The sequence below is a fragment of the Herpailurus yagouaroundi genome, unplaced genomic scaffold (genome assembly GCF_014898765.1).
Source record: "Herpailurus yagouaroundi ecotype Mexico unplaced genomic scaffold, PumYag 203, whole genome shotgun sequence".
NCBI lineage: Eukaryota > Metazoa > Chordata > Mammalia > Carnivora > Felidae > Herpailurus > Herpailurus yagouaroundi.
Window position 1 is genome coordinate 6626480 of NW_024412434.1, and position 23587 is coordinate 6650066.

The following is a 23587-nucleotide window of genomic DNA, read 5'->3' on the forward strand; positions in this document are numbered from 1 at the left end:
GTGACAGGTAAGTTTCCCTGGTTCCCTGGCAATTTTACACAGTGCAGAGGTGTTGATCAGCATAGCTTTGTTTTTTTTTTTAAGGCCATTTGTTGCTATATTATCAAAAACTTTAAAAACTGTACATTCCTTCATACAGCATTTCAGTTTCTAGGACTTTACCCAGAGAAATTAAGAGATGTCTGCAAAGAATTTCATGTGGAAGTTCATTAAAGTGTTATGTGTGACAATGAATTTTGGAGACAGACTAGGTATCCAATACCGAAGGTGACCTTTGGAGAAAGCTATAGTGTATTCATATGAAAGGACGCAACCATTCCATTTCTGTTTCGGTGCCTGTTAACCAGCACAGGAAATACTGTAGAAGGGCGAATATACATCAATTTTGGGTTATAATACATGTATTTTTCATATGCATAGGGAAAAATATTGAGAGTTTAGTTTCAAACATATTATGTTTACAGTTGTTACCTTATGGTTGCCTTACGACTGCCCCCCGCCCCCCAGCTTTATTGAGATATAACTGACGTATAACATGGCTGGCTTTTTTTTTTAATTTTTTTGAATGTTTTTATTTATTTTTGAGACAGAGAGAGACAGAGCACGAGCAGGGGAGGGGCAGAGAGAGAGGGAGACAAAGAATCCGAAGCAGGCTCCAGGCTCCGAGCTGTCAGCACAGAGCCTGATGCAGGGCTTGAACTCATGGACCGTGAGATCATGACCTGAGCTGAAGTCGGACGCTCAACCGACTGAGCCACCCACGCGCCCCAACATGACTGGCTTTTTTAAATGTTCTTTTGGGTTTTCCAAATTTCCTGGTTTGAATATTATTACTGTTTGGTTAGAAACCATAATAAATAAATAAATAAATAAATAAATAAAACAATAATAAAATAGTCTGTAGGAAATGGTAGGTTAAGATGCAGTCTAGAAACGTGTGTGCCTCCATGGCTCACTTACCCTTCATGCATTATTTTTCATGGCAAGAATACCTAATATTTGCTGGAACAGCTGTTCGGCTGTCTTCAGAAGAGAACATCCTCCTATTTTGTTGTTCAACTCAGCTGTCTTTAGGACAGACTAGAACATTCTTTTTCTGTCTTTTTTTTTTTTAACTACCCAGATACCCCTTGACTAAAGTCAATATTTAAGGTCATAAGAGTGGGAGAATATCAGCTAGACTCTCAGAGATAGGAAGCTGCTGTAAGGAAAATCCACAAAATAGCATTGAACCTAGGCCTTGGTAAACAGCAAGTATTTGTTGAACGAATAAGTGAAGATTATATTTGGTAACACTCTTCGCAGCAGAAAACATAGGGAAAATCATATTTGTGGCTTTGTTTTGTTTTGTTTTGCTTTGTTTTGTTGCTTTTTTTTTTAATTTTTTTTTCAATGTTTATTTATTTTGGGGACAGAGAGAGACAGAGCATGAACGGGGGAGGGGCAGAGAGAGAGGGAGTCACAGAATCGGAAACAGGCTCCAGGCTCTGAGCCATCAGCCCAGAGCCCGACGCGGGGCTCGAACTCACGGACCGCGAGATCGTGACCTGGCTGAAGTCGGACGCTTAACCGACTGCGCCACCCAGGCGCCCCTTGTTGCTTTTTTAATAGCTGCACTGTCCCTTTAACAACTAAGGTGTCCAGGGGGCGCCTGGGCGGCTCAGTTGGTAAGCTTCCCACACTTGGTGCCAGCTCAGGTCATGATCTCACAGTTCATGAGATGGGGAGCCCCGTGTCGGGCTCTGTGCTGACAGCTGTGGAGCCTGCTTGGGGTTCTCTCTCCCCCTCTCTGCCCCTCCCCTCCTCCCTACCTCTCTCCAAATAAATAAACTTTAAAAAAATGAAAATAAACAAATAGTCTCTCTGAAAATTTTGGAAAACTTTCAGCTAAGAAGTTAATTGTGGACTATTCAAACTTGGGTTTGCTCTATGTTTAAGGCATTTTGCAGTGAAAACTTCTTTCCTGTTTCCTAGGGTAAAAGCAACAGGCTAAAATTCAATTCTGAAAGGAATGATGAAGAGGGAGAAGATGGGTGAAATTTGGATTTCAAACTTCTTTACTATCTGGAGTCTAGAAATAGCTTATGATAGGTAGAATAATGCCCCACCCCAAAGATGACCACATCCTGATCCCCGGAGCCCAGAATATGTTACCTTCTATGGCAAAAGGGATTTTGCATAAGTGATTGCGTTGAGGATCTTGATTTGGGGAGATTTTTCTAGATTATTTGGCTAGGCCCATATTAATCAAGGAGATGTACCTGTGGAGCAGTCAGAAAGGTGTGACCTTGCTGACTTCTAAGATAAAAGAAGGGGCCACAAGCCAATCAGTGTGAGCAGCCTCTAGAAACTGGGAAAGACAAAGACGTAGATTTTTCTCCCAGAATCTTCACAAAGGAAGGAAGCCCTGCACACACCTTGATTTTAGCCTGGTGAGACCTGTGTCGGGCATCTAACTTTCAGACTGCAAGATGATGAACTTGTGTTGTTTTAAAGCCACTAAATCTGTGGAGATTTGTTACGAGAACAATAGAACACTAATACATAGCTGAAATTATATAACTTCCATTAGTCATTTTTCTTCTTATAGATTTATTATATATTTGGGAGCAAATCCTAGCATAGTGTCTTTTACATTTTAATATTGATTTGTGGGGTCTTGAATCCTAGTTTTCTTCTCCTCCTTTATCTCAGGATGCTGTGCTCCTCAGACTCTTGACTGGCCTCTAGATACAAAAAAAAAAGGAATCTGGAATTATTCCCCAGGAAGCTCCTCTTTCCAAGCCCGAGAGAGGAGGAACGTTGCTATGCACAAGGATATGTCCAGTGAGATTAGAGGCTGTAATTGTGGGAACTGGGCCATGTAGAGCAAGATGTAAATCCTTGAAATCATTTTTAATGAAACATAAACATTGAGTTTGCATGAGGGCCATGGTTTCTGGGTGGTTGGTTCTAACTTTGGCAATCAGGACTTAGAGGGAAAATCTTCCAGTTTTAATGGACTCCAGATGTTCTGGTCCCAGCTGAAAATTTTCATCATTCATGGTTAATATTTTTGTCAGCAGCAGAGTTTTGTTGTAATATCTCCAAATTGGTGATAGTGGTTGTTAGTCATCAAACAAGGTCCAAATGAGAGTTTAATCTTGGGGTCACTTTAAGCATCCCATCACACTCCATTTAATTAATAATTGCTTAATAGTATAGCCACCAGAATTTTTTTTTGTAGGATAATGGACTACATGACTATCTGATGACAACCAGCCACTGAAATTAGGTATGAATACGCTGTGCTGTTTTAACAATGGCTGGGGTCCTGGCCAAGGTCTAGAAGAAGGAAACCAGGATGTCAGATGGCCATCATGTTGGGCAAATAAAGAGGCAAAGGTTTATTGCAAATGACAATGAACCTCTTCATCATAGAATTTAGATTAAATTCACATCAGTTGGGGAACATTGAAGCAGTTATTTTTGAGAAGCACTTGGGAAGATCAGCTAAAAAAAAAAAAAAGACAACTTCTGTTTTTAGGACAATAATGTCATGACCACCTACACTTAATAAAAGATAAATCTACAAGTTCTCTTCTGGGATATGGTTTTAATCACGTAAGTAGTCTAAAACTAAGTACATTACTTGTATTCACGGTTCAGTTTCTTTTGATGAATGAGAAGAGCACAGCTGACCTTCCGAGAACCCTTTTTTGAGAATTGCTATCTACACGCCATCTTGAATCCGTAAAGAAGGGAGTGCGGACTGCATTTGTGCTTGTGGTTATGCGATAGCAGGACCCGGTAGAATAAGTTATGTTGAAAAGGTGTTTGAAAGGCCTGTTGTTACCCGCCTGTTTAGAAAGGGCTTGGTTTATAATTTGCTAATAAGTCACATCCAGGCTGTCCTGGAGCTTTTATCAAGTTCTTGTATAGTGCTTACAACCATTGGTGTAACTAGATAATTTTTGAAGTTTTATTGCCAGGGCATATGGTTTCATGGTTAATTAGGCGCCTGGATTATAGGCCTCTCACGCCACTTAGCAAATGAATAATTTGTGGCTACTGACAAATAATAGAATCTCTTTGGGCCTTTGTAATTTAAAAAAAAAAATGATAATAAATCATTTGCCTCTATACTAAGTCTTTAATCAGCAGAACACTTCAGGAGTTTCACGGCTTATAAAGAAAAGGTCATTTGCTGGAATGTTAGCACAAAGGAAAGATGTTACTGCCGATTCTAAGTGTGTGTGCAGACTGCTCACTGGGGAAGATGTCGTGCCTTCCTCATTTTTCCATTTTCCTCCTCATTCGGGTCCAACGGCATATCACGCATAAAATGGAGACACAGTGGTCCCGCCCCATCCAGAGGGACTGGCAGAGCCCATAGCTAGAATTGGCAAGATTTTAAAAATACATGTTTTGGTTTTCCCAGATTGTCTCAACTGTCGATAAGTACTTTTGGAAATTTAAGTCACAGACCCCTTCTTTTATGATGCTTTCCAGCAAGTACTCACCATATACAGTCTTCTTAGACGTCCCCTGGCCCCCTTTGAAGCCCAAGGCTCATTTCCATGTGTAAATCCACATGGACGATGTCACAGCCGGCTCTAGAATTACCAGTGAGCATTGGTCCCAGGTGCTCTGAGGAATCTGACTCTGAAGCAAGGAAAGGCTTCCTTTTGCTAGCTGAAGTCCTGGATTTTCCTCCTCAAAGTCATGAAATAGTTTGCCAGCTCCAGATGGCGTGATATGATGTGATGTAAGAGGTAACGGGAAAGAAATTCTGTTCTAATGTTAAATATCTGTCTTCTCTACCCCGTCCCAGATGGTTATTATTGAAAATAAAAGTAATAATAACAGAATAACAGTGCTGAGGGGAGCCAGCATTGCTTAAACCTTGATTATGTGTCAGACACCCTGCTAAGCACATTACCTTCATTGCATACCCTCTAATCCTAAAGGCAACCCAAAAGCAAGGCACCATTAGTATATCTGTCCCTATCTTACAGGTGGGCCAGGAATGGCTAAGATAGTTAATTGTTGGGTCAAGCATGGTACACTGTTTTCTCCTGCTTTTAAAATGTGTTTATCCATTCTTTGAACAAAGGTTTATGGAGTACCTACTGCGGCCCAGGCCCTGTTTTAGTCTCTGCATACTCCTGAGAAAGATGTGATGAACTCGACAAATTCCTTCGTTCTACAGGAAGAAAGGTTATACAAGAGCAGTGGGCTTCTGAGAAAATGAGGAAATGCTAACCTCATTGACCGGCCTCCTGCAACTGCCCCGAGGGACAGTAATAAGAACCCCATCTCGCAGGTGGGTGTCTGTCATAGTCACCTTTTCAGCTGGGTGGGGAGAATGACATCCAGAGAATGTGAACTGTTCTTATTTCAGGCTTTCTGCAAAGATCGAAAGGGGAGGTCTGGCCTAAGAAATGATGGGGGAATTTCCAGGTCCGAAAAAACTCACTAATGAACTTGGAATCCTGGTATCTGCATTGGAAAGGGCCTCATACCCTTGGAGTCCAGCTTTTAGACCAAATTTCTCTTCAGTACAAGATAACTCCTCTTAATAGGTGGTCAGAGTACCTCTGCGTGCACACGTTTAGTGCTAAGGAACTCTACCTCATGAGGCAGTCCATTCTGATGCTAAAGGTTGTTTTTCTTAATACTGAGCCAACAGTGTGCCTCCACAGGACTTCTACTCATTGGTCCCCATTCTGTTCGCTGATGTCAGGCCAAATAAAGATAATTCCTTTTTTATAAAAAGGCCCTTAAGTGTCTAAAATCAGCACATTAAGGCTTTATTTCTTGCTCCTTCAGCCTTCCCTCACGTGTTATGATTCCTAAATCCTTCACTGTCTTAGCTGGAGCAAGGGACGCTGGAAATTCATGCGCTGGGCCCATTCAAAGCTCACTGGGAAGAGCTATTAATAGATACTACTTAAGTGACAAGAGGCTGTGAAGGAGGGGTGGGGTGTCTCCTTTGGTCATTTGGACGTGGACAAAGCATCTTTAGAGTCCCAGAGGTTTCTGAGGTCAGGGCTCATCTGGCTGGTATTTGAGGCCCTAAATAGCGCTTAGGACACTGGGAATAGCCTTTAGAGGACCAGGCTGCAGACTCTGACACAGTACCAGGGAAGAAAATCCGATGGCTCTAGAACATACTTGTTCCTGGCAGTTTATGCGGCCATCTCTGGGGAGAATGTTATTTGCAGGGAGGAAGGGGATGGGTGGAATTAAAGCTTATGGATTCTTTGATACTCTAAACTCTCTTGGAAACCACAAGTACCATAAATTCCAGCTAGTTCACCCTCATAAATACCCCCCCCATCTTTTGTAAAGAACTAAAATTGAGAAAAGGCCACTGATGGCCCCCTGACTATCTATGCCCCCTCTACGTGATAAGACCAGGATACCCGACCTACTCCCTCCTACCCACTCTAAGAGTAAAGGAAAGGTTTTTTGGCATGATGTTGTACCTAAATGTAGGTTATGTAGGCCATTACCAGTAATAGCAACTCATTTTTAGTATTACTTGCATATGATGGTAAATTATTTTGTTGTTTGCCTCACTGATATTTTCAGAGGGATTTGTCTCTGGTATATGAAGCTTGGTTATTACCTACCTTGTAGATTCAAAGCCATGTTAATATAATGATGAAATGTTACTTTATCATGATTTCTTCTGCTTAACAGAATGCCTCTTATTTGTTACTTAACTGTTATTAATTGCTACACTTTGCCACCAGCTTTGACGATGATACATCCTTTATAATACCTACATGGTGGAGTGAACAACGTTGTCTCCATGTTGCCAGTCAGACAGCTGGAGCTGAGAAATGTCCAGTGACTTGTATAGCATTTTGTGGCTCTAAGTAACTGAGCCCACATCATGTACCAGCCTTCCGCCCACTGCTGTTCACTTGCAGAATTCTGTAGAACATGACCTAACCGAAATGGAGAATTAAATTCACTGAGGCACAGTCAAATTCCAGACCAATGGAAAACGCTAATGACATTAATTAGACCTATCCATCGAACAGTTAAAAAAGGAAATAAAACTCAATTATTATCTCTGAAACACAAATCAGAAAAGGGCAAATGTATACACCTTTGAAAATCTACCAAGGTTAAGTTTTTCAAAGCTCATGGTTTCTTGGGGCATGTGAGCTATTCTGGGGCAGAGTAAGCACTCAGTCCCACTCAGTTCCCTAGAGCCACAGTGTTTTCCTTCTTTTCTTATCTAATCAGGCTCTAGGAGTCTGCTAAGAGTAAGGCACACAAACCGCTTTTATTAGAGAAAAATTTTGGTAGTGAGAAGATTATTATCATGAGGATGGAAAGCAGGCCTGTCACTGAGGTTTGGTGACTGCTATGCCAAAGCCACAGAGCTGGCGAACCTCAAACTGGTCTCTTCATTAGAGAGTAAAATTTAAGGAGAGCTCATCTAATTCTTTGGAGGTTTAAGATAAGCGCTTGTTGACTAGAGACAGAAATCTATGGTTTGGGGGGTAACTGGAAATATTCTTTTCACTTTTATTTAAGATATGTGTTAGTCTTGGCTCTAAAGGAACATTTCGTATCCAAGATTCTGAAGGAACTCTTCTGGGATTAATTCCTCTTGGAAAAGTGTAACTTCTTTGCTTCCATTCCACGGAGGCTTACACGAGAAGTGGCGGGGGTGTTTCTTTTCCAAGGAAGGTGTAATACACTAGAGGCTGAGTTCTTACATAGCTCAGAGCCTGTAATCCTCCTAATGGACCCTCCTCCACTTCATTTTGAAACAGAAGAATGTTAAAAACCACAATTTGTGTTCAGAGCATGAATTTTAAATATTGATGTCACATGTACCTAAGAGAGGTATCTGAGCCATTGTTGGCCTAGTGCCTTCATCCGGCTACCACCCATTCGTCCATCCGTCATCTGTCCTTGCCTCCCTCCCTCCCTCCACCTACCACCCACTATCTCTCCATCCTTTATCATCTGTCCATCCATCCACCGTCGTTCATCTACTGTCCACTGTCTATCCATCCACCGTCCTCCATCCATCCATCTCCTATCCATTCATCAGTGTTGTGTAATGGTTAGTGCATGCATTCTGAAGTCACTCTGGTTCGAATCCCAACCCTCTCACTTACCAGTTGGGTGATCTTGGGCAAGTTATTTATTCTGTATGCCCTGGTTTTCTCATCTGCACAATGAAGATCATGAGAGCGTGTATCTCATGATATTACTATGAAGTTAAGTGAGTGAATATGGACAAAATGTTTAGAGCAGTGCCTGGCACATCACTAGCACTGTTCAAATAGTTGTTATTGTGTTATTATTCATATTACTTTTTGATATATAACTTTTAGTGTTTACTTAAAAAAAAATTTAATATTTATTTATTTTTGAGAGAGAGGGACAGAACACGAGTGGGGGGGCGGGGGTAGAGAGAGAGACACACAGAATTCAAAGCCGGCTCCAGTCTCTGATCTGTCAGCACAGAGCTCAATGCAGGGCTTGAACTCACAAATCATGATATGACCAGAGCCGGAACCTGACACTCAACTGATGGAGCCACCCAGGCACCCGTGTTTATTTATTTAGTTTTGAGAGAGAGAGAGAGAGAGAGAGTGCACACAAGTGGGGGAGGGGCAGAGAGAGAGGGAGACACAGAATCTGAAGCAGGCTCCAGGCTCTGAGCTGTCAGCACGGAGCCCAATGCAGGGCTCAAACTCATGAACCATGAGATCGTGACCTGAGCCAAAGTTGGACGCTCAATGGACTGAGGCACTCAGTGTTTATTTATTTATACTGAGAGAGAGAGAGGCACCCCATGTTTATTTATTTATACTGAGAGAGAGAGAGAAAGGGAGAGAACACACACGCGTGCGCGCGCGCGCACACACACACACACACACACACGAGGGGGAGAGGCAGAGAGAGAGGGAGACACAGGATCAGAAGCAGGCTCCAGGCTCTGAGCTGTCAGCACAGAGCCTGACGTGGGGTTTGAACTCACAGACTGTGAGATCATGACCTGAGCTGAAGTCAGATGCTCAACCGACTGAGCCACCCAGGCGCCCCAACATGACTGGCTCTTTTAAATGTTCTCTTGGATTTTCCAAATTTTCTGGTTTGAGTATTATTACTGTTTGGTTAGAAACCATAATAAATAAATAAAAGAAAACAATAATAAAATAGTCTGTAGAAAATTGTAGGTTAAAATGCAGTCTAGAAACGTGTGTGCCTCCATGGCTCACTCTCTGTCTCTCAAAAATAAATAATAACATTAAAAAAATTTAAAAAAAAAGAAAGATTAATATCTTCAGACTACAGTGGGATAATGCCGCGAGCTAACCAAAGCTTCAGTCCATCACTTATCCTTATAATTCACAGGGAAGAGTGATTCAGAGCACAAGTAAGCTGTGTATGTAGAGTTTGGGGTCTCAAACCAAGTAGGTCCCAGCCCCTGCCCTCTCTGGTCAAGACCTAAGGAAGGGAATAAAAGGTCCTGGAGAAATCAGTTGGCAGAGGGATCATGGGTTTCACCGCTCCTACACCCAGCTCTGGGGAAGTGACTAGATCTCCAAATAGGAGATCCAGACTCAGGTCTGGAGTCCTATGAGGAGCTTTCCAGATCCCATGGCCATCTGTTCCCAAGCAGACCATGGAAATAGCTGAAAGAGAGTTGGGCCTAAGGAGGCCTCAAGGATGCTAAGTGCCTGTGTGGATCTGTGAGGATGCTGGTGTGGACTAACGACAACCCCAGGACAAGACTTGCACCAGTCCCCCCACCCCCAACACCTTGACCACACAGAAGTCATCCCTCCCCGTGCACAAGGAAAGGAGGTGGCCCCGAATTGCCAGAGATGTTTCCTCCAAATGGGGGCTTAAAATAGACACTGAGTTAGTTTTAGAAAAATTGTAATACATTTCCTTCGTATCTGATATTGTGGGCCGAGGCGATGCTTGCTTGGGTATAGCAGATGATGACAATGGTGACTCATCAAGTATTGGTGATGTCATGTGTGCTCCTCTGCTAAGCGCTGTATGTGGATCAACTCGTGAAATCCTTCCAATGCAGTTACTACTGAATTCCCACTTTGGAGGAAATCCAGGCACAGAGAGGTTAAATAACTTGCTCAAGATCACGTAGGAAGATATGGGATTTGAACCTGAGTAATGTCAATGACCCTTAGCAATACAATGTTTACAAACCAGATGGTCAGAAATTCTTTCCTAATCTCAAGCTAAAGACTTCTTGTGGGAGTTTAAAACCATTTCTTCTTGTTTGGTTCTTAACAGAAAGAGCTAACAGCTACTCATGTGATCTATATCTTTTTCTCCATTTCCTCTTTTTCCAGCCCAGATGACCTCGGTTGCCCCAGCCTCTCCTCAAGGCTGTTGCTATTTCATTATTTCTGATTTGCCCACTGCTTTACTGTCTGGGCCTGAGTTGGAACAGAGGTCAGCGTGTAATGAGTAGTCTAGAAAGATTGTATCTTCATGGTTCCCAAGTCAGTGCACTCTGGTGTTGAATTTAGCAATTTCTTTCAACAAGAGAGAGTTCTCTCTCATGATCTCCCATGGTCCCACGTCTAAGTCTGTCACGTTTTTATAAAGAAGCCCCAGTGGTCTTTTTCTAAATCTTCTGGGAAATGCGCTATTTGGCCTTATGTGTACGGCCAATTGCCAGGCCTGTTTTCTGTCTATCTAAATTATGGTGGCAGACGAGATAAAAATACAAAGACAAAAAAGTCATTTTTCTCCCCCCAAAACACCAAAATTCTTTGAGCCTTTCATTCCCTTCTGCTTTTTTTGCCGATAACAATGAATAATGGTTTCTGCTCCTGCTTTTATTGGCTTAGCATTTGGAGTCATAAGAATGTAAATGTTTCCCTCAGGAAAAATACATTTGGGGGATTAACCAGATTGTTTCTTTTATTTTAAAAATTTTAGTTATAAAAGGAAGAAAGCGACCAAGCTAAGTTATGATCCCAAACAGAAAACAGAGAGCAGAGACCACCATTCATTGAAGTAGGAACTCCTGGGATTTGTGTAGGTCAACTCTGGGGGTTCCATTTTAGTTGGCATGGCTTTAAAGAGTTCTGTTTTAAATCTGGTGACTGTCCTATTTAAACGTATTTATATATGGGTCAGGTCACATCATTAGTAAAACTGATCTTGTCCGCTATTTTCTTCCTGTAACTGGCCATTACTACTCTCTTTTCATGCCAGTGTCTCAATGTGATGTGACTTTAGAAAACGGCTGTTGCCTTTCTCTCATCATGCATCCCCCCCACACACACACACGAGTCCCCTATAACCTATCATTAACCCTCACACCTCTGTTAAAACCGTGCTCTTAGAGTTTAGCAAAAATTTCTTCAAGGTGAAATGGAAAGAACTCGTGTTCTTTTTCGTTGCTTGACCTGAGATCTTTGACACTGCTGACCACCTTGTCCTCTCCTTCACACCTCAGTTCTTGGCCTCTTTGATACCTTGTGATCATTTCTTCTCTCAGGAGATGTCCATCCTCTCTGGAACTTTCTCCAAGACTTAATTTTTTTCAAATTAATCTTGGTATAGGCTCCTATCTTTAGGCGTCAGCATTATTTATGTCATTCCCAGGTCCACATCTCCCACCACTGTCTCTCTCTGAGCTCCCAGCCAGTGTCTCCATCACCTGATGAACAATTTCATTTGTTAATTTGTTTTACCTTGGTACCTAAAGCTCAGCAGACCGCCTGCCGAAATCATCTTCTTGCCTCTAAGTTCACTCCTCCTCCTGAATTCTCTCCCAGTGGCACTGTCATTTCATCTCTGAATCACTCACACTGGAAAACCCATGGTCACCTGTGACTCCTTTCCCCAGACTTTGAGTTCCAAGGGGAGCAGAGATAGCGTCCACCTTCTCCACCATCTGCCTGGAGTCTGGCACAGTGCTTGGCACATGGTAGGAATAATGCATATTTGCTGAGTGTTTTAATGAATGTTTTCTTTTGTTACTTGTATTCTCTCACTCATCAACCTGATTCATCCAGCCTACATATATGTGTTTGTGGAGGCTCTGTAGGGCGCTTATTGGGATTGAGAGCTCTTGTGTTGGATTGCCTGGGTCTGATTCTTGGCTCAGCTGCTCCCTAGCTGGATAATCTTGAGAATGTGACTTAACCACTCTATACTTTAGTTCCTGTCTGTCTGTAAAGTGAGGGAAATAATAATTCCTAGCTGGATGTACCTGAACGTGAAATGAGAAAAATCTGCATTAAATGGGTATTGTAAGTGTTCAATAAAGCTTTTGTTCGATGATGATGGTGGTGATGATGGTGGTGATGCTCATGGTGGTAATGACGATGGTGATGATGACAATGATGGCAGAAGATAGGCACGAGTGGGACATGGTGAGGTTTGGAAGCATGCGAGATGCTGTGGGGGTCATCATTTCAGGGTAAGGGCAAGCAGCAGCAGTGGAATACCAAGGTCCAATGTGTGTTTAGGGCAGAAGATGGAGCTCTTTGATGGGCACGAAGGGCAGTGGGAGAAAAGGCAGATTGAAACTGACCTGGTAGGAAAACGGGTTCCACCTGGGTTCAAAGCCCTGGGGTTTTTTTGGGGAGGGGTCTCAGAGACTCCATGGTTGGGGGAATAGGGACAGGGTGGTGGCTGAAGGACTGGAGACTAGAACATATGGGCGTCGACTGCCTGGAGAGGGAGAATGTGCTAGGCCTGTGGGCAGGTTTGGGCAGAGATGCTCTGCTTTTGACATTTACCTCTTGGTTTTTAAGGTCACCTTTGAAGAAAAGTCATGCTGCTTTTAAAAAGTATGAAAATCACTGGTAAATGCCTTGAAGGCAAGCTAAGGAGTTTGAGCTCCATGTGGTGAACAGTAGGGAAGCTATGAGGATGTGGACAGAAGAACAATAAGACTAAAGCAATGCTTTTTCCAAACTCTTCTCAAATTCTTCAGTGTGTGTGGAGTCGGCTGGAAAGGCAAACAAGCACATTCTCCAGGAAGGGCCAGTAGGAGACTGAATCTTCCTCCCAGATGCCTGCTGTCTCTGTCCTCTGCTGAGCAGTCTCGGGGACAGCATTGCTGGCTAGCATCCTGCCCGAACCATGACGGCGGCCCTCTGCACTCTGCCTTCAGATTCTCTCCAAAACCCTTATCCTGCTGTTCCATTCCATGTGTCCCAGCCCCCCACAGTTCTTCCTTGGTCATGGGAGAAAAACCAAACTACCTTCGCTTGTCATTCAAGGCCCCACAACATAACAAACTCTGCGTATCTGCTACTAGTCACACTTTGTCTCTGGCTGGCTGTACCTTCTTACAGTGTAAGACCCCCAAACATGGTGCTATTTCCTCTTGTGTATCTCAGGCCATGCCCTGGTCCTAGGATGCAGCCCCAGATACACACCACAGACACACACACACACACACACCTGTACTTAGTACGCAATCCTTGTAGACGTCACACAAATTCCACCGGCCTTTTTGACCATGTTCGGTCATATCTGTCTCTCCCCTAAGCATGCCCGGAGGAACCCTGCCTCTTAAATAGTTATTCTGGCAGTGATCGGTATTTTTTTTGGTTTCAAGTGTCACCTAACATCATGCTGGGCTCATTGCACACCAACAAGCCAACATAGTTTAATCTAGCTGTTAAGGGGAACATTCCAGATTCCTTTACTCCCAAACAGGATCCCCATCGTAAACACGCTTCAGTGTCAGAGGCCACCTTGTGAACTGTCCCCCGTGGTTCTCCCAGCACCTCATGTCCCCAGCCCAGCCTGTGACATCCTTTTAGTTCACAGGACAGAAGCGCCCAGGGGTTTTGTGCAGCTGCCCGTTTTCAGAAGTGGCTTGAGCCCAGCCAGCGTTCCTTCTCAACTGGGACTTTTCGTGAAATGTCTTCTCAACAAATGTCAGCAGGGGTGAGATTTACCACACAGCTTATTAAAGAAGCCAAAGCCCCACCGGACAAGCCTGAGCAACAGGCTGGACTTGCCCTGGGGGCAGTCGGCCGAGGAAGGCTGAGTCCTTTGCTGCAGGACCCCCTTAGCCTGCATTTCCTATCAGAGGCCATTGGAGAAGCTTCTGTCCGGGCAGTCAATGCCCTCCCCCTCCCCATGGGCAAGAGTGGCCAGAACAACTTCATGACACGGAGGTGAAGCAGAGAAAAAGCATTTCCTTCCCCTCACTGGGCCCAGCCCCCCACTCGCAAGTCCCAAGCAGCACCACTTAATCTATAAAAAGCTTTCTTTGCCCCACAAGTGCCAATGTTCTAGTGAGAGACAGACTCTTTATAAACCTGTGCCACTGGCTCCCTCTTTCAGGAAACAGGAACCACGGCACAGATGGCAATGTTGTCATGGATGGATCATCCCCAAGGACCTTTCTCAGCTGCGCTAGATACAAGGCATACTGGGTATTAGATGAACCAGGCTTTGGTCCTCAAGGGCCTCCAAATTCAGGTGTGGTGATGGGAGCTACTGAAAAGAAAGGAAAAGAAAAGAAAAAAGAAAAAAGAAAAGGGAAGGCAAGAAAAGAAAAGAAAGAAAAGGGAAGGGAAGGCAAGAAAAGAAAAGAAAGAAGAGAAAAGAAAAGGAAGGGAAGGAAAAAGAAAAAAGACAAAACAAAAATATAAACAAAAAACTTTCCAGTTAGCTCAGGCTCAATACCAGAGCAGTTCAGAGAGATTTGGAGGTGGGGGGCACATCACTGTGGACTGGGTTATCAGCAAAGTGTCCAGGAGCAAAGATAGTTAGGACTTGAGCTTGAGGAATTAGCCTGAGATCAGCTGAAGGGGGTGAAGAGGTTGGATTCAATCTTGGGTCCAAGATTGGGAAGGGGACTCAACTTACTTTTGAACGTGATATGTTTCCCCTCTAAACATGGAGAGAACTTCATTCACTGCAAGCAGCTTCTGCTGTAGGGTGCCAACATTATGGAAGAGGGGACCCAGGTGCCCCCATCAGGGGATGACAGAGAGGAGACACAGAAAAGTTCTGGCTTATTCTGGTCACACCACATACCTTTGATTTCCAGCCATGCTTTTCCTGTGCTGTGGGGTAACCCAGACGTCAGCAGTGAGGCCAGGTGTTGTGAAGTGTCTGTATCTCAAGTTAAGATGAGATTATTGTTGGGGCACCAGGGAGCCTCAGTCGGTTGAGCATCCGACTCTTGATTTCAACTCAGGTCTTGATGCCCAGGTTGTGGCATCAAGCCCCACGTTGGGCTCCATGCTGATCATGGAGCCTGTTAAGATTCTCTCTCTCTCTCTCTCTCTCTCTCTCTCTCCCTCCCTCACTCACACTCACTCTCTCTAAAAATAAAAAAAAAATTAAATAAAAATATGAGGCTACTGAGGAAGCAGGCAAAAACCTCTTTGATCTTGGTCACAGCAATTTCTTACTCAACACGTCTCTGGAAGCAAACAGGAAACAAAAGCAAAAATGAACTACTGGGACCTCATAAAAATGAAAAGCTTCTGCACAGTAAAGGAAACAATCAGCAAAACTAAAAGGCAACCGATAGAATGGGAGAAGATATTTGCAAATGACATATCAGATAAAGGGTTAGTATCGAAAATCTAGAAAGAACTTCTCAAACTCAACACCCAAAAAACAAATAATCCAGTGAAGAAATGGGCAAAAGACATGAATAGACACTTCTCCAAGGAAGACATCCAGATGGCCAACTGACACATGAAAAAATGCTCCACATCACTCATCATCAGGGAAACACAAATCAAAACCACAATGAGATACAACCTGACACCTGTTGTAATGGCCCAACAGGCAACAAGATGTTGGCAAGGATGCCAAAAGAGGATCTCTTTTGCATTGTTGGTGGCAATGCAAGCTGGTGCAGCCACTCTGGAAAACAGTATAGAGGTTCCTCAAAAAACTAAAAATAGAACTACCCTACGACCCAGCAACTGCACTACTAGGCATTTATCCAAGGGATACATGTGTGCTGTTTCGAAGGGACACATGTACCCCCATGTTTATAGTAGCACTATCAACAATAGCCAAAGTATGGAAAGAGCCCAAATGTCCATCGATGGATCAATGGATAAAGAAGATGTGGTATATATATATATATATACACACACACACACACACACACACACACATACATACATACAATGGAGTATTACTCGGCAATCAAAAAGAATGAAATCTTGCCATTTGCAGCTACGTGGATGGAACTGGAGGGTATTATGCTAAGTGAAATTAGTCAGAGAAAGACAAAAATCCTATGACTTCACTCATATGAGGACTGTAAGAGACAAAACAGATGAACATAAGGGAAGGGAAACAAAAATAATATAAAAACAGGGAGGGGGACAAACCATAAGAGACTCATAAATATGGAGAACAAACAGGGTTGCTGGAAGGGTTGTGGGAGGGGGGATGGGCTAAACGGGTAAGGGGCATTAAGGAAGCTACTCCTGAAATCATTGTTGCACCATATGCTAACTAATTTGGATGTAAATTTTTAAAAATTAAAATTAACATAAAAAAGATTAAAAAAAAAGATGAGGCTACTGTCACCTCAGTTGTCACAGGTGGGGCAGGTAAAGGACAGTTACAGGAGACATTATGTGAAAAGCCACAAGGCTGTTAGAGAGGAGCTTCCAATGTTACTTACCTTCCATGCAGAAATCCTGTATTTTTATGGGGTGCTTGTACAGCTGTCAGTGTTTCCACCATGTGGGAAGAGGAGAAGCATGGAAAAACCAATCCGTATACAAACCTCAGTCCCAAATTTCAGTCATGGTTTCCAGCATCTTCCCCATAAAGTTTCTCCCAGAGGCATCACGAGCTGGCAACATTGTTAGATCTCCACCTTATCTCTCCATCTTCAGTTAATAAGTTGGCTGGCCCTGAGCAAGCCGGTTTGGCACTCACTCCTTCCAGTTGTATAACGAAGATGGCACTAGTCTGGGGGCACAGGGGTCCCTTAGAGTGTGGACCTTTCATGATCCTCTCCCGATAACTCTGTTCCTTCTGCTGTGCTCGTAAGTGGGGCAGCAGGAGAATAAAGCTGTTCCGGTCATTGGCTGGAGCTCTGCCTCCGGAGCTGGACGGACCAGGCTTAGCTGTAGGCCCTGTCTGGGCTCAGACCGCCTCCCTCTCTGATGGAGGTTGGTTGAGACCGAGCATTAGACCAAGTGAGTGTGTAATGCTCGGTTAGCGTGGTGCCTGCCTCAGAGCAGGTGCTCACTGTATGATAGGTAGCACGGAGAAAAAGAAGGTCAAAGTCAAAAGGGGGACGAAGAAGACGGTACTTCTATCAACCGAACCTCCATACGGAGACAGGCTTGAATACAATCAGAGTAAACATTGTGTCACAGACTTGGGACGGGATGGGGACCCGGGTTCCGTCTCAGCAGTGTAAACCGAGGAGAAAACCGGGAGACTGTCAACATTCGTGTAAAAATATAACGTATCATAAAGACAGCATGAACCGGAAGTAGGTCTTCTGAATGTGGATACAGCTGCTGGCATGAGCAGTGACCTCCGGCCCACGATGTAGAGGACAAGGACAGTGCCTGGGCCCCGGACCCGACGACCAACTTGGGAAGAAGCCCACATGTCTCAGCAGCCGGACGGTGGCCGAGTGCAGAATGTGACCCTTGTTTAGTTAAGGAGCAGACAGGAGGCAGACTGATGTGGGAAGAATTTGTCCGTGAAGCCTTCTTACTTTTCTGTAGAGAGAGGACTTCAACAGTGAAGACAGAAAGCTATCAATTCTTTTTCCCTCAAAGCAGAGGAGGATGCACTTTTAAGACATGTTTTCCTAACTGTCCCTTCCAAGTACTGGATCTGAAGTCCCTTCCCTTCTCCCTGTTAATTGGGAACACTTTTATTAGGGTCATAGCTCAGGGAATGTCCAGTCACCCAGCCAGTAACTGACGGCTGCAAGGGACAATTCTCTCAGGCCCTGGCTCCACGCGGGGCCTGCCAGCGAGGCATGAGGCGCAGCTGTACTGTTAGGGAAGTGAGAGACAGGGCCCACAGACCCCCTTCCGTCACAAGCACATCTGTTTCCCACCAAGTGGGCCTGGCCCTGGGGGTTCTTTTTCAAAGCCCGCCTTTTTATTGGGGCTCTCTCCTATTTTATAGGGTGGCGGCTCTGCTTAGCTGCGAGCCGCCTGTCTCCCTGGCACTGGCTCTCCACCCACAGAACCATCTCATGCTTCCAGAGAGGCTGCTCTGTTGGGCAGTAGAATGGATTTTGTTTTCTATTTTAATCCCCAAAGGGATGGGGAAGAGCGCAAATAAATGACTGCCCTGAAACCGTTGGTTGGATTTTCTTGTCCAACGTGCTTTACAGCAAAAGGTTAGAGAACCTTGTTTTATCTTAGAAGCGACAAGTGGGGGAAATGGATTATAGAGAACTTTAAAGAGAATCCAGTGAGTTCTGACATGCCTGAGACAACGAAGCATTTTGCTTTGAAGTTTCAGGACACAAAGGGGGGCTGAGCCCCAGGAAGCTGACCCTGGTCAGAATGCTTGAGGCAAAGGGCACGAGTCCCAAGCTGGTCACACACAACCGTTACTCGACTAGGAAGTCCTGTCATGGGGAACACTGGTCATTATTTATGTCTCTGCTGGCTACTTGCTCTCTGTGGAAGCTCCATGATGAGTTGCACGATGTCAAGAAAAAAAAAATAAGGTCTGGGGGGAAATATACACCTACAGTAACAGGGTGAGAAGGGCTGGACGACTCCTAATATTCACTAGAGCTTTCCTGAAAGTGAGGTTGGGTAGGAAAAGAGTCATTCATTCTATGGCTCGGCCCACTGGCCAGCTGGATTCTGAGCACCCTGGCTTGCTCAAGGTCAGCGGCTGGCTTTCGGTTGTCCCACGGCGCACATGGCTGTGCTGGGGCCATCCCAGTGACTCAGTCCCAGCAACTGCAGTGCCTGGCCAGGAAACAGTCTTCTCCGCAAATGTACCCAACCGAGAGCTGATCACCGGAACCTCTGTCATGTTCCATCAACTCCAGAACCATCTTCTGGTCCAGTAACTTTCCATGAAATGGGACCAAATTAGAAAGGTGTGGGCCTCTCACCCACCAAAGGTGGAGATGGGATTTGTGAAGTCAGTCTTATTCTGTTGAGGAATAAGGGAAAGAAACTAAATTATAAATTCAATGTCAGGGGCATGGTCTTGGAAGGGGCTTGTGCAGGGCAGAGGCTCTTGCAACTTCACGGTAAGTTATCTCTGCCCCCGGCCATCGTTGTCAGCAGAGAGCAATTAGGCTATTTGTTGCAGACTTATCCCTCAGGCATAGCATCACAGCAGAAAGGGACGATGGTCCCCGGTGGCCTGACAAGACACTGGTTCCCCCAACAACTAAGGCTGCTCCGAGAATCTCTGTTAGACAGAAGCCGAGACAAAGAAGACATGAGTCGCAGGCCCTTCAAGGGCAAATCGTGCTCCCCTGGTGACAATTTTCTTGCAGCCTTGGCTCCCTCAGGGGCTAGCAGAGCACCTGGCACACAGCCAACACATGGTTGCATGCAAGCTGAAGTGAAAACTTAAATTGAAGGAGAAACCCAGATCCCCAAGTAGGATTGAAATTCCCAAACCGGTTTCAGAGAAAAGGTGGAATTTCCCCTCTACCCAGGAGATCAGTGTTTTCTTGCTTGCTTGGGATGGGATGATAAATCTCTCCTCATCTGTCAAGGATGGGAGTTTCTCTGGGTGGTCTCCAGGGCCAAGGAGCCAATAGGTCTAGACCCGCTGGCAGATTGGGATTTTTCTCTCTAGAGAGGCTGGTGCCAGAGGGACCTGTGCACTTAATCCTGCTTGCATTCCGCCACCCCCCACAACAGTATATCCTTGGTTTTTTTTGCTAAGGTTGGCGGGGGATGACAGGACTGCGAGCCGGGCAGCGCTGGGTGCTCAGTGTGGAAGGAAACCTCTCTGCAGGGTGAGATTTTGTCTGGCAGAGGATCAGAAGAGTGATCCCCATTGATGTGGGAAGACGAGTGTCCACACTGGGACACAGACCTCGTGAGATACTGTGCCGGAAAAAAAAAGGGTTCCGAGGGCCAGATAGGTTTGGGAGGTAGCATTCTACATCCTTCGCTTGGAAATTTGTGATGTATGTCAGGGCATTCAAGTCTGAAAAGTCTCTCCAAGCGAAGCAAAAGAACTTTAATTTCCGAGAATGTGCCTGGTCACAAAACCTTTGCTCCGTGTGACGCCTGTGCGCTTTGGGAGGTGCCATGGTGACACTGGAGCTGAGGAAGGAACTGCCACACTGGACGGAGGGACAGAGTGGGTTGAAGCGTGCCTCGATGGTATGGAACCCTGCCCCCCTGTCCAAGGTGTGGGTCTTTGGAGAGAATTTAGGGAGGAAGTGGGAAAGAAGGTGTGAAAAACAAAAATCCTCAGGAAATAATGCATGTCTTGCCTGGGCAAGAGAAATGGGGAAATAGAGGCTCACTGGGTGAGGTTAAGAAAAGGGAGTCTATGGGGGACTGAGAACCTGTTAAGATCTGTTACCACAATAGGCGTTCAGAGAATAGAGGTTATTACAATTAGCGTATCAAGGATATACCTAAAATGTTACTATGATTCTTGATTGTGTTGTTACCATGAATGGTCATACTAAGATGTCTCTAATGCTTATTGTCTGCCAAGTGATTGAAACCTCCTTTGGTTCTCAGAACACCTCTGTTGTATGACGGGCCTTGATAATATTCCCTCTGTGGATGAGGTAAGTTATGAGTCAGTCGTTCAAATTCACATGACCGTTAGATGCTACAGCTGGGACTCAAACCTGAGCTGTAAGTTTTTGGCCAGCAGCTCCGAGCCCTACAACTACCCTTCCTGGGGGAAGACCAGCAGGACGGACACGGCCTCTGGATTCCTTTGGAAGCGTCAGAGGAAAGCCTCCCCAAATACTTGTCACGGCCTGTGTGTAGCCGAGAGCTGATGCTAAAGGGATCGTGGGAGCTTGTGCCCCGTGAGGGTTCCCCTGGTAGCCTGAAGAGTTGGGGCTGGCTGGGGGCGAGGGAGGGAAGCCAGAAAGGCATCTCCTTTTCCCTCCGTTTACCTCTTTGGTCCCTGACAGGCTAGGAGAAGTGGTGAACAGAGCTCTTGCCTGTGTGGGTTTTTCTAGAAGCTTTGGATGACAGGCACAGATACTTCCCCTAATTATATCTCTGCCTTTTCCAAAAATTGGAAAGGCCGATTGAGAAGAAAGAAGCCTGGATCCCTCTTAGAGCTGTCCTGAGAGTCACAGAGGGTTGTTCTGGGATTCTGGGAACCTAAGGTGATGAGGTGATTCCAAGGATCCAGCCCCAGGGCCCTGAGGTGCAGGTAGACACCTGGGCAGAGGGAGGGGTTCCACATTTAATCCCACCCCAGCCTTGGGTCATGTGCGGAACTTGCAGCCAGCCTGGGAAAGCTACAGCTGCAAAGACAATCTGGAAATGGCCCAAAGTCCTGAATAACCCCAGGGAACCATAGGTCTAATCCACAGGCCACCTGGTGTGTGTTTGAAACCCTGGGGAGAACGGGATGTGTTCCTGAAGCAGAGTGGAGGGGGAAGCCTCAGGCCTTAGCCAAGAAAGATGTAGAACACAGAGAAGCCGAAAGCCGAGTACTTTGGGACGGTGGGATGTAGCCGCCGGAGGTGTGGGATTACGCCGAGCAGGGAGCTAGTCAGAGGGGGGAGGTACCTAGAGCCAAGAGATGCCTGGTGGTGGAGAAAAGCAGCTGAGCATGCACGGAAGAGGACACATTGAGCAGTGTCAGGGAGGGACTGACAAGGACAAGGACCTGTGGGCTGGCAGATGAGACGGAAAGCATTAGACAGGCAGGCAGAGAGCCTGAGGGGTGTGGGCTGCGATGCAGTGGGGGCCACCGGGGGTTGTCTTTGGCACGGGGCTGATGAATTTGAGCTGCAGAGTATTGTTTGGCACGAGGTATTGCAGTGAGGGTAGAGGTGTGGACAGAATCGGGAAGCAAGCTCCGTGTGCAGTGGGAGAGCCTCGGAGACAGCCCTCCTCAAGCAAAGGAAGGCTCACGGGGGTCCCTTCCAAGGGGGCAGTGGTTTGGCATCCCTTCACCCTGCGCACCAGAGCAAAGGGGTGGGAATGCCTTTTCTAGACCACACGTTAGAAGTCCATTTGACACAGACCTGCACTGACTGTTCAGGTCAGAGAGGGATCGGAGTAAGAAAGCTCTCAAAGCGGTTCCAAGGGTCCTGCCTGAGGAGCTCTGGGCCAGTCAGCTCCCAGGTCGTGCCACAACTTTCCCCTTGTCGGTGCAGACAGCGCAGCTCTCTTCCAGGAAACCGTGCCGCCCTGGGCCTTGCAGATCCAAGGGCCATCTTACGAGGACACTCCTGTTACACCCGTGCCTCCTCAGCCATCTGCCTTCTCGTGCTGGGCTCACCTGCCTTCTTCGAACTGCACCAGCCGCCTGCCTTGCTAAGAACAGTTACCCACGGTGTGAAAACAAGGCAAGGGAGGAATGCGTGTCCTTTCACTGCTGTGCTGGAGTTTGATACGAAGGCTCTTCCAAGGATTCTTCAATGATGCGTACCCTCGCTTGGCTCACCGTTTGCTATTGATCAGGACCTGGATCCACTGGTTACTTGGAGATTCATGCCGCCAGATGGAGACACGAATGATTTCTGCCTGGTAGAAAAGATGACCCCAAAGGGTATGGTTATGGAGGGACATACACCAATTTTGAAAATCTAACCCAGTAGCTGTCTTATCCCACATTCTTCTTCAGTGGCTTTAACACCATACTTCAGATGCTCCCTCAGTCAGCTTGTCTCCCTACCTGTTCCTTCATGAATGAGCAAAAGGAATCTTTGACGCGTTTACGCTGTTATTATGCATTCGTGTTTTGAACATTTTGAACATTTGGCAGCTTTAGAGATTGTTCCACATAAAGACCCAAAAGGGCTCACTTGCCCAAGAAGGGCCTCGCGTGCTGCGTAGTCTCAGGAACTGCCTCTCCTGAGGCTCCAGTTGATTACTGATCCCATGAACCAACATCAGTTCTGTGTCACAGTTAAAATTAAGAGAAGCGTAAAATTTAGCGTTCACTAATCTGAATGAGAGTTCTGACAAGTTTTACATCAACTATTACCGTATCCTTTCTATAGTGCATCAGCTTAAATATAATTCTCAACGTCCTTAGTTAAAAGTAAAACCTTAGCTTAATATTAAATCAAAGTCATGAACGGACGGTGTTTGGATACCTGAAGAGTTTTTAAATAAGCTAGCCCATTGAAACGTGGAGCCAACTTCATTTTGGAAATGTGACCTTCTTTTTACCGGGATATAATTAGACCAAATAATTCGGTAACCAAGGTCATGCCTGGCATGTCATCTTTAAAAATGCCTTTTATTGGGGCACCTGGGTGGCTCAGTCGGTTGAGCAGCAGACTTCGGCTCAGGTCATGATCTCACGGCCCGTGAGTTCGAGCCCTGCGTCAGGCTCTGTGCTGACAGCACAGAGCCTGGAGCCTGCTTCAGATTCTGTGTCTCCCTCTCTCTCTGACCCTCCCCTGTTCATGCTCTGTCTCTCTCTGTCTCAAAAATAAATAAACATTAAAAAA

The 23587-nt window shown here is 45.4% G+C and overlaps 1 long non-coding RNA gene across 2 annotated transcripts in view; it reads left to right on the forward strand.

The window, feature by feature from the left end:
- The window catches only part of LOC121014659 (uncharacterized), a 37273-nt gene extending 14428 nt beyond the window's left edge, over window positions 1–22845 (forward strand). The window contains exons 3-5 of one of the 2 annotated variants that reach the window (XR_005783340.1): window positions 5096–5305; window positions 20647–20722; window positions 22303–22845. This is a non-coding gene — a long non-coding RNA (uncharacterized LOC121014659). The remainder of the gene's footprint in view (window positions 1–5095; window positions 5306–20646; window positions 20723–22302) is intronic. The other variant, XR_005783339.1, reaches the window with a different exon arrangement.
- The last annotated feature ends 742 nt before the right edge of the window (window positions 22846–23587 follow it).